This window comes from Haliotis rufescens, unplaced genomic scaffold (genome assembly GCF_023055435.1).
Source record: "Haliotis rufescens isolate VD_foot unplaced genomic scaffold, xgHalRufe1.0.p SCAF_47, whole genome shotgun sequence".
NCBI classification, from domain to species: Eukaryota; Metazoa; Mollusca; class Gastropoda; order Lepetellida; family Haliotidae; genus Haliotis; species Haliotis rufescens.
Genome location: NW_025964190.1, coordinates 3,102,201 through 3,114,556, shown reverse-complemented (window position 1 = coordinate 3,114,556; position 12,356 = coordinate 3,102,201). Strand labels below are relative to the sequence as shown.

Below are 12,356 nucleotides of genomic sequence, written 5' to 3'. Positions count from 1 at the left end.
CAACGTTAATAGGCATGTAGGCAGTGGACACCACAATATTAATATTTATGTTATCCATTCTGTCTGTATATATTAAAAACATTATAATTAGCTTAGCCTTTCACAGTCAAGTCTTGATAATTTGACACTCGTTAATCCGACAATCAGCTTCATCTGACACTAATGATGTGAACTGATAAACACAACAAAATATATGCAGAGCTCTGCGTATATATGTAAATAAATTTAGCAATACCTCATTAATTTTGACTGGCTTGCGTCCAAATATTGAAGACAATATTCAAAACCTCAATATGGACTAATGGTCTGTGTGGCAATTTCAGACTGCGTACTAGTATATCATTACTTACAGATTGAATGCAAGCATCACATAAATCTATTGCAGGGTATACTGCTTCAAGCACAGGTAAATATTTTCGTGTAATGGGTGGTCACTATTTGGGACAAGTGACCACATCTAAATGCTGATAGAGTACTACAAGGTATGCAGTTTATTGAACATCTCTCATGCTTCGTGACACTTATAGATTTCAGCACGACAGGAATAAAACTACAAACACTGTACTGTACGAACCACACTCAATCATATAATCGGCTTTGATTTCTTCACTGAAATCATCTCATCACAATGTCAGAAACTGTTCTTCAGCTATAAATCGAGTCTATAGAGAATATGTTTTACTGGAAATATTATATGAGTGTGAGTGAGTGAGTGAGTGAGTGAGTGAGTGAGTGAGTGAGTGAGTGAGTGAGTGAGTGAGTGAGTGAGTGAGTGAGTGAGTGAGTGAGTGAGTGAGTGAGTGAGTGAGTGAGTGAGCGAGCGAGCGAACGAACGAACGAGCAAGCGACTGAGAGTATGGTTTTACGCTGCTTTTTAGCAATATTCCAGCATGATCACGGCGGGGGACACCAGAAATCGGCTTCACACATTGTACCCATATTGGGAATCGAACCCGGGTCCTTGGCGTGACAAGGGAACGCCTTAACGCTACCAGACCAGAGTATGAAGATTTAATACTTGCAATGTATCAGACAACCAGAAATAAAACAAACAGCTTAGAAATCAGTTAATGCAGTGTTAGAAATTGACACTAGTCCTGTAGTCCTTGCCAAACTGCCCAATAGCTGAGGTATCATGAGGACTTGTAGAAATCTGCCATTATTAAGGGTTTTGCGACGTTATTATAAGGATGAGTGGACTCAGTTTCTATCGCTGTTTGAATGTGAATGGTGGAATGTATAGTTTGTCGAACTTAAGTATTTTCCTGTGCTCTAAGACAGATAGAGAACTTCTGCCATTCCATTTGCTCTCGCGACAGTATGTTTACATCCAGATAAAGTACCGACACTCATCTTATATATTAAAAAAAAGAAGCACAACTCTTGCTCACTATGGTAACATAAATATAGCTGTTGTGAGCTTGCAACACACTTGGGACAGTGTATGAACAGATGCAAATTAAAAGTCATCTGCAACAGCATTTTAAGCAGAATTATTGGGGTTTAAAATTCCCAATTCACTAGACCCAGGGGTGGAAATATATTGAATACCAAAAGGCGAATGACAACCTGTGAGTAAATACTGACGGCTGTAACTGTATCTGGAGAACTTGACATGTATCACTTCCCACTAAATATAGCCCAGTCATGAGACACTTATATTGTCCTCTGAACACATTCAACATGTTTCACATATTTCGCAAGTCAATCTGTAGCTGTAGATAAAGCAAACAGGCAGGTTTATTTTCACTTCTAAAGAATCAAGTTATACAATAGCCTGGGGACTTTGCAATACAAGGCATAACGATTGCTGGAAGGTTTCAAAGAACTTCAATAACGACATAAATATGGTAAATACGTTGTTTGGTCAACTCCAACTGGGAAGGTCTTTTAATGATGTTATTTTAAACATGTATTTAGTCTGGTGGAACAAAGGCTCCTTGTGTTGCCTCCCCACGAGAGCAGGTAACGTGCTGCCACCACGGGCTTGTTGTCACTGAAAACACTGACCTCTCCCTCACCCTACACTCACCCCTTGAACAGTCACTGACTGCTGGGCAGAACCACAGCAGCAGCAAGACGTTATTGTTGTGGTAATTTTCTTTATTCGTTGGTAACATTCACAAGTTGAAGTAGTTGAGTGAGTGAGTGAGTTGGGTTTAACACCGCTTTTAACAGTATTCCAGTTATATCACGGCGTGTCAGCTTAATGTGGGAGGAAAGCCCGAAGAGATGCAGGTCTCAGACGTTTACCATTTCAGTGAAACCCATGAGCATGGGTATGGTGCTGACAAACCTAGAAACATAATCGGGCCGAACCAGGATTTGAACTTACAATCATAGATTTCTGGTGCCCAAAGGGACGCAACTCTGCACAGCAAATGGCAGCGCCTTAGACGACTGGGCCACCCGTGCCCCTTGATATTTAAGACCTTTTGGCGTTCCCCAAAAGATCATGACACTACAAGTTCTTACTGTCTCTTCAATCACAACTGTGTTCAAGTAATCCCACTGTATCTTTGGGATAGGCCCACATACAGCCAACAAACCTGATCTTGTCCTTTTTGATAAATCCAATGAAATCATATATATATATATAAATCATTGAGTTCTCTGTTCCTTTTGACACTAATGTGATTGACAAGATTCAGAATAACACAGCAAAAATGCAGGCCTTGCTTACGAAATGTCACGCTTGCATTCCAAGTACCAAGTTTGTCCGACTCCCCATTGTTTTCGGTGCCTTAGGTTTGGTACCCCCAATCTGTTGACTGACATTGGGTGAGTACCCGGATTTGCTACCAGGAATACAGCCCTTCTGACAATCTGGGTAATGCAGAAGGCTGCAGTGTTGGGGAGTCTTCACATTCTCCGAAAAGTTCTGGGTGGGTTCGACTAGGCAGCGCCTCGCTGTCTGGGCTGCCCATGGAGGGGACAAGGAGCCTGACTGTGCCATGATCATCTTTGCAGTATATATTTATTCTAATCTGTATATAGTAATGATAATAGAAATGCTGTGAAAAGAATATCAATACTGTGATCAAACATCTACACCTGCTCACTGAGGCTGATATTTGACCTCAAGTTGGAAGTCGATGTCAGCAAAAATTCCTAAATTGGAATAAAAAAAGGTCAAGTCATGTTATTATCATGATTATTGTAATAACAAATGCAGAGGTGATTAATATTTCACCAATAACAGGACCATTCAGTGAAATATTAAAATACCCCTGAAAAACATTTGTCTGCCAAAAGCACTTTGTTTGGCATTCTTAATAAATCCTTGTATCACATTTCATACTTATCAATGTAAATATAGGCAATGTAGTGTGCACTGGTTTTACGATGTTTTCACACTGGTCTCAGATCAGATAAATTTTCAGCTTCATCTACAAAATCAGATTTTTAAATGTAAAACTGTGAGCCTTGCAACATTTATGTCATTTTTATGGCAGGTATATTCTTTTTTTTCAACAGTCTGAAGCATAATTATTTTTTCAAGAATTTTCTGGGGAACTAATTTCTTTTATTAACAGTGGAATAAACTGGCACTAATCCTGTAGTCCTTGCTAAATAGACTGCCCAATAGTTAAGGTATCATAAGGACTTGTAAACATTTGCCATTTTGAGGGGTTTTGCAATATGTTAAGGGACTAGAGGACTAAAAATGTTAGTTTCTACTGCTGGATAAAACTAAAGTCCATCCCCCCCACCCCCAAGAATATAAAATGGTCAGACCCTTAGGGCACCCAAATCTTCAGCCTGACGCTTGAATGCCTAGGCTAACCCATGGCTATCATCCTGCTCACTGAAGCCAAGTGTGGGGCCGGAGTCAGTCAGCTCAGTTTAAGGCTGCTTTGAACAGAGTTGAGTTACATCACAGCTTGTCAGCTTCGCCCTCAGGGATGCAGGTCTCAGATGTTTACAACTCTCACCACCTACGAGCACAGCATGGTGCTGACAAACCTAGAGTCAGATCAGAGTGAGTGGGGGATTCGAACCCAATCCATGTTTCTGGCATCCCAGAAGGTTTGGTTTGGTTGGTTGTTTAACGCTGCACTCAGCAATATTCCAGCTATATGACGGCGGTCTGTAAATAATCGAGTCTGGACCAGACAATCCAGTGATAAATATCATGAGCATCGATCCACGCAATTGGGATCGATGACATGCATCAACCAAGTCAGCGAGCCTGACCACCCGATCCCGTTAGTCGCCTTTTAAGACAAGCATAGTCGCCTTTGGCGGCAAGCATGGGTTGCTGAAGACAGTGTCAGAAATTGGCACTAGTCCTATAGTCCTTGCCAAACTGCCCAATAGTTAAGGTATCATAAGGGCTAGTAGAAATTTGCCATTTTTAAGGGTTTTGCTATATGTTATCATTATAAAGACTAGTATACTAAAAGTGTTAGTTTCTACCCCTGTGAAGACCTATTCTACCCCGGAATCTTCATGGGTCCATCCCAGAAGGACACAACACAGTGACATGTCGTGCCTTAAACACAGGCGAGAGGTGAAGCTTCTTACAACCACAGACTAATTTATTGAGGCTCTGAACGGTTTCAGCTTGTCCATAAAACAGCCTGCTGGAAACACAACACCAGCTCCATGGGATGTGGAGAAACTAGTGGGGGTCCGATGTCCCACGCTGTCTATGTCAATACCTTGTACAATACAAATTGTGGTGGACATTACGCTCGTAACGCTGGGCTACACATCAGATCCAAGGGATGAAGCTGATCTACAAGTCGAACATATTACATAAAACAGACCATAAATTGTTTCTTGCATATAGCATTTCAATCTCAAACTATTGTTGACTGTATATAAGGACTATCTCAAAAGTTGTTTTTGGATATTAAATCTTTGTCTCATTGATTGATATACAGGTCTTGTGAAACATTATCTTGGTAAAACACAAACGTAATGAGATCGTCCACACTAGACTTACAATTTATTGAAAACATTTCTACAAGCAACTTTTGGTTGATAGCAAAGATGTATCTAAATTTAGGACTTTAAAGTGCCCTTGCCAGAGAAATTGGGAAAAAAACATTATTTTGTCTAACATTGAGATTTGTTATAAGGTAACATTGTCCAAAATTCACAGGTAGTTTAGCCAGGTGTGTTAACATTGCATTCTGCATAAAGATGTTAAACTAGGCATTAAAGCCATGTCCTCTTTCATCAGTGAAATACAAGCCACCTCCACATAGCACTACCATTAGTTATAATATATATATTAACCATGTTCACATGAATCATACAAACTTAAATTCCAATTTGACATTTTTTCCAGACTTTGGGTCAGACTCCGTTACTTGGTTGATGGCATGCCATCATACCAGGGCCCACTTGCACAAAGAGATCTTAGCGCTAAGATGATCGTAACTCCCATACTTTAACATAGGCTTACGATAGTCTTAGGGCTAAGATCGCTTTGTGCAAGTGGGCCCTGGTTGATCATTGCTCATAATATCTATCACTGGAATGTCTGGGCCAGACTCGATAATTTACAGGCCGCTCAGGAAATAAACCAACTGTGTTTTGAAATTTGATGTAGTCCCACTGTAGACCAGATACTTCCTAATTTAATTTGAAACCAAGCATTTTAGTTTTTTCCGCAAATTTATGACTTAATTTAAAAGAGGTATCAGTAGGAAGAAATACCTCTGTTTTACCAATCAGAATCAAGGATCCTTCAATGGCATGGTAGAATGTCATATCGCTGGAGTATTGCTGATTGAGGCGTTAAACAACAAAACGCCCACTCTAAAATGAATGACCTGAGATGGTGTGATTAGTGAATGCTTTATCACGACCATCCAGCCGGCCATGTGGGGGGAGGCATCACTATGTGCCATGCAGCAGTTTGCTTCCTGCTGCTTCAATTAAACCTAGGAAGTGCCGGGCTTGTCCTTCAGGTAGCCTCCTGTCTACATCCTATCAGACTTTCATGTTTCCCCTGTACTCAAAATAACCACGACTGTCAAGCAGGCAGCTTGGCTTTGATATCTAACATGACCCTTGAATGACTTTTCAATACCCTCAATAACAAGGATAACAGTACTGCCTGGCAGGAACACACAAGGAAATGTTGTGGTTGAGTTCGTATCAGAAATAAGAGTGTAAAATGTGTGATGGCCCTATAGATAAAGTTCTATTTTATGCTTAGTCTTGCTGTGTGCAAAGTTTCATGTTTTAATGATAAACTGCACAATTCACCCATATCTGAACACTAATCTGCGCCCAGGGCCAGTAGTTCATACAAAGAGAGAAAACAAGATTTGAAAAACACGTTTTTAAACATGTATATGTCATTGGTTTATTTTGTGTAAAGGTTTTATTTCATAGGGGAGGTGATTGAAATCATTACACTGTCTACATCTCGGTTGTCATAAAGCCAGGGAAATGTTCTGCACGCCTAAGACACAGAACCCTGTACACCTAGGAGACACAATCCTGCACACCTAGGACACAACCCTGCACACCTAGGACACAACCCTGTACACCTAGGACACAACCCTGCACACCTAGGACACAACCCTGCACACCTAGGAGACACAATCCTGCACACCTAGGAGACACAATCCTGCACACCTAGGACACAACCCTGTACAACTAAGAGACACAACCCTGTACACCTAAGAGACACAACCCTGCACACCTAGGAGACACAACCCTGCACACCTAGGACACAACCCTGCACACCTAAGTGACACAACCCTGTACAACTAGGACACAACCCTACACGCCTAAGAGACACAACCCTGCACACCTTGGAGACACAACCCTGCACACCTAGGAGACACAACCCTGTACACCTTGGAGACACAATCCTGCACACCTAGGACACAATCCTGTACACCTAAGAGACACAACCCTGTACACCTAAGAGACACAATCCTGTACACCTAGGACACAACCCTGCACACCTAGGACACAACCCTGCACACCTAAGTGACACAACCCTGTACACCTAGGACACAACCCTGTACAACTAGGACACAACCCTACACGCCTAAGAGACACAACCCTGCACACCTAAGAGACACAACCCTGCACACCTAAGAGACACAACCCTGTACACCTTGGAGACACAATCCTGCACACCTAGGACACAACCCTGTACACCTAAGAGACACAACCCTGTACACCTAAGAGACACAATCCTGTACACCTAGGACACAACCCTGCACACCTAGGACACAACCCTGCACACCTAAGTGACACAACCCTGTACACCTAGGACACAACCCTGTACAACTAGGACACAACCCTACACGCCTAAGAGACACAACCCTGCACACCTAAGAGACACAACCCTGCACACCTAGGAGACACAACCCTACACGCCTAAGAGACACAATCCTGCACACCTAAGAGACACAACCCTACACGCCTAAGAGACAAAATCCTGCACACCTAAGAGACACAATCCTGCACACCTAAGAGACACAACCCTGCACATCTAGGAGACACAACCCTGCATGCCTAGGAGACACAACCCTACACGCCTAAGAGACACAATCCTGCACACCTAAGAGACACAATCCTGCAGACCTAAGAGACAAAACCCTGCAGACCTAAAAGACACAATCCTGCACACCTGATAGACACAACCCTGCACACCTAAGAGACATACCCCTGCACACCTTGGAGACAACCCTGTACCACTAGGACACAATCCTGCACACCTGATAGACACAATCCTGCACACCTAAGAGACACAACCCTGCACACCTAGGACACAACCCTGTACAACTAGGACACAACCCTACACGCCTAAGAGACACAACCCTGCACACCCAAGAGACACAACCCTGCACACCTAAGAGACACAATCCTGCACACCTAGGACACAACCCTGCACACCTAGGACACAACCCTGCAAACCTAAGAGACACAATCCTGCACACCTAGGACACAACCCTGCACACCTAGGACACAACCCTGCAAACCTAAGAGACACAACCCTGTTCACCTTGGAGACACAATCCTGCACACCTAGGGGACACAATCCTGCACACCTAGGACACAACCCTGCACACCTAGGACACAACCCTGCAAACCTAAGAGACACAACCCTGGACACCTAGGAGACACAATCCTGCACACCTAGGAGACACAATCCTGCACACCTTGAAAACACAACCCTGCACACCCAAGAGGCACAACCCTGCACACCTAGGAGACACAATCCTGCACACCTAGGAGACACAACTCTGCACACCTAGGAGACATAACCCTGCACACCTAGGAGACACAACCCTGCACACCTAGGAGACACAATCCAGCACACCTAGGAGACACAACCCTGCACACCTAGGAGACACAACCCTGCACATCTAGGAGACACAATCCTGCACACCTAGGAGACACAATCTGCACACCTAGGAGACACAACCCTGCACACCTGGGAGACACAACCCTGTACACCTTGGAGACACAACCCTGCACGCCTAGGAGACACAATCCTGCACACCTAGGAGACACAACCCTGCACATCTAGGAGACACAACCCTGCACGCCTAGGAGACACAACCCTGCAGACCTAGGAGACACAACCCTGCAGACCTAGGAGACACAACCCTGCACACCTAAGAGACACAACCCTGCAGACCTAAGAGACACAATCCTGCATGCCTAAGAGACACAACCCTGCAGACCTAAGAGACACGACCCTGCACGCCTAAGAGACACAACCCTGCATGCCGAAGAGACTCAACCCTACACACCTAAGAGACACAACCCTGCAGACCTAAGAGACACAACCTTGCACAGCAAACTGAGACACAGATTAGATGACTTTGTACTGTACTTTGGAGAGTTCCTCACAATTGAAATATGTTATGTAACACGACTCGGTCATGCAACAGTATAAAAACAAAGAAATTGATTCCACAATTGAGTCTGGCCATAAGGACATTTTGACGGACCTCTGCCTCAGAAACAAATCTGAACTAAAATAACCCAAAATAACCTCAGCCAAAGACATGAATCCCACTGAGGATAAAACAACAGAAGCACAGTACAGAACCTGCATTCATCTGTAAACAAGACGGCAAAATGGCCACTTGTGCCTGTAGTCTGAGACCAAGACGTCCCACACACACTGGCCATAACGAAGATGTTGGCATACCCAGGTGATCCAGGCCACTGACATGGGGGACACCTTTCTAAACAAGATGTGGGGATGTTTGGGCAGATGAGTTGCACATTGTTACCTCAACCACTGCTCCAGCATCCTCCCCCCCTCGTCTGTATCCTCACCCACAAAACCATGTGATAGATGTGGTTTTTTCTCTGTGGTCAGCAGAGGTGTAACAATGTACCTCGGCAATCTATGGTCCAAAGGTAGAATATTGATGAAAAGATAAAAACCTATAGCTGACATCAATACCCTGCTGGATTTGGAGAGTTTCAAAAGAAAACTGTATACTGACAAAAAACCCAACTTTTTTCTATAGTTTCAATTCAAAATTCAAAATGTATCTTTCTTCAAGTATTTTCAAGTATCATACTAATCCAGCAAATGCAGTGGTAGAAACTAACAGTTTTCGTCCACAAGTCCCTATAATGATAACATATAGCAAAACCCTTAAAAATGACAAATTTCTGCTAGTCCTTAGGAAACCTTAACTATTGGGCAGTTTGGCAAGGAGTATAATTTATAATAGTGCCAATTTCTAACTTTGAAATGTTGCCCATTTCCAAAATAAATCTTGATACGACTGCAAAAAACACACACTGATAAAAACACCTGTAGTACGTATGTTAGAGCATAACCATGACAACTGTAAGATTTTGACCCCGCCTCCCTCACTACTGAACATCCATCTCACATCCTTCGCTTGTCCCCATGTTCTTACAGATAAGGAAAATAGCCATGTCCATCAACAACCATCACTATGTGATGATATAGACACTGTGTGTAATCAAACACTGACGGCTTCACAGCAATCACATGCTCATATTCATTGCCAACCTTCACTATGTGATGATATAGACACTGTGTGTAATCAAACACTGACGGCTTCACAGCAATCACATGCTCATATTCATTGCCAACCTTCACTATGTGATGATATAGACACTGTGTGAAACCAAACACTGACGGCTTCACAGCAATCACATGCTCATATTCATTGCCAACCTTCACTATGTGATGATATAAACATTGTGTGTAACCAAACACTGACGGCTTCACAGCAATCACATGCTCATATTCATTGCCAACCTTCACTATGTGATGATATAAACACTGTGTGTAACCAAACACTGACGGCTTCACAGCAATCACATGCTCATATTCATTGCCAACCTTCACTATGTGATGATATAGACACTGTGTGAAACCAAACACTGAAGGCTTCACAGCAATCACATGCTCATATTCATTGCCAACCTTCACTATGTGATGATATAGACACTGTGTGAAACCAAACACTGACGGCTTCACAGCAATCACATGCTCATATTCATTGCCAACCTTCACTATGTGATGATATAAACACTGTGTGTAACCAAACACTGACGGCTTCACAGCAATCACATGCTCATATTCATTGCCAACCTTCACTATGTGATGATATAAACACTGTGTGTAACCAAACACTGACGGCTTCACAGCAATCACATGCTCATATTCATTGCCAACCTTCACTATGTGATGATATAAACATTGTGTGTAATCAAACACTGACGGCTTCACAGCAATCACATGCTCATATTCATTGCCAACCTTCACTATGTGATGATATAGACACTGTGTGAAACCAAACACTGACGGCTTCACAGCAATCACATGCTCATATTCATTGCCAACCTTCACTATGTGATGATATAAACATTGTGTGTAACCAAACACTGACGGCTTCACAGCAATCACATGCTCATATTCATTGCCAACCTTCACTATGTGATGATATAAACACTGTGTGTAACCAAACACTGACGGCTTCACAGCAATCACATGCTCATATTCATTGCCAACCTTCACTATGTGATGATATAGACACTGTGTGAAACCAAACACTGACGGCTTCACAGCAATCACATGCTCATATTCATTGCCAACCTTCACTATGTGATGATATAAACACTGTGTGTAACCAAACACTGACGGCTTCACAGCAATCACATGCTCATATTCATTGCCAACCTTCACTATGTGATGATATAAACACTGTGTGTAACCAAACACTGACGGCTTCACAGCAATCACATGCTCATATTCATTGCCAACCTTCACTATGTGATGATATAAACATTGTGTGTAACCAAACACTGACGGCTTCACAGCAATCACATGCTCATATTCATTGCCAACCTTCACTATGTGATGATATAAACATTGTGTGTAACCAAACACTGACGGCTTCACAGCAATCACATGCTCATATTCATTGCCAACCTTCACTATGTGATGATATAAACATTGTGTGTAACCAAACACTGACGGCTTCACAGCAATCACATGCTCATATTCATTGCCAACCTTCACTATGTGATGATATAAACACTGTGTGTAACCAAACACTGAAGGCTTCACAGCAATCACATGCTCATATTCATTGCCAACCTTCACTATGTGATGATATAGACACTGTGTGAAACCAAACACTGACGGCTTCACAGCAATCACATGCTCATATTCATTGCCAACCTTCACTATGTGATGATATAAACACTATGTGAAACCAAACACTGACGGCTTCACAGCAATCACATGCTCATATTCAATGCCAACCTTTGCTTCGAAACACTTCATATAAAACAAATAATACTAAAAATAAAATGTCTCACATATCATATTTGTTAACATTTTGGTTCCAAATCTCATAATCATGGTAATTAATGTATAGTGACCTTGTTTTTAAACTTTGTTTTCAACCATTTTGGAAGATCAAGGGTCGTTTCTCTACCTCAAAATATGATCCAAGCTCCATCCATTAATTCCCAAAGTTTTCCCTGCAATCTTAAAGTACTTAAAGGGGCACCCCTTTGTGCCCTAACCATTCCACGGTGCCAAATCACTACAGAGGTCATCAATTCAATAGTTTAAGTAAAATGAAGTACCTGTGTTTTGTAGTGAATGGGGCAAGATTTAAATTTGTTGAGAAATATTTCATGTGTATTAAGTCCATATTGCATGTGTATTAAGTCCATATTGCATCTGTATTAAGTCCATATTGCATCTGTATTAAGTCCATATTGCATCTGTATTAAGTCCATATTGCATCTGTATTAAGTCCATATTGCATCTGTATCAAGTCCATATTGCATCTGTATCAAGTCCATATTGCATCTGTACCAAGTCCATATTGCATCTGTATTAAGTCCATATTGCATCT

The 12,356-nt window shown here is 42.2% G+C and overlaps 1 protein-coding gene across 1 annotated transcript in view; it reads right to left on the bottom strand.

Moving 5' to 3' along the window:
• Positions 1-12,356, bottom strand: part of LOC124120542 (cell division cycle protein 16 homolog) — a 63,478-nt gene that overhangs the window by 22,929 nt on the left and 28,193 nt on the right. The gene's annotated exons all lie outside the window — the stretch shown is intronic.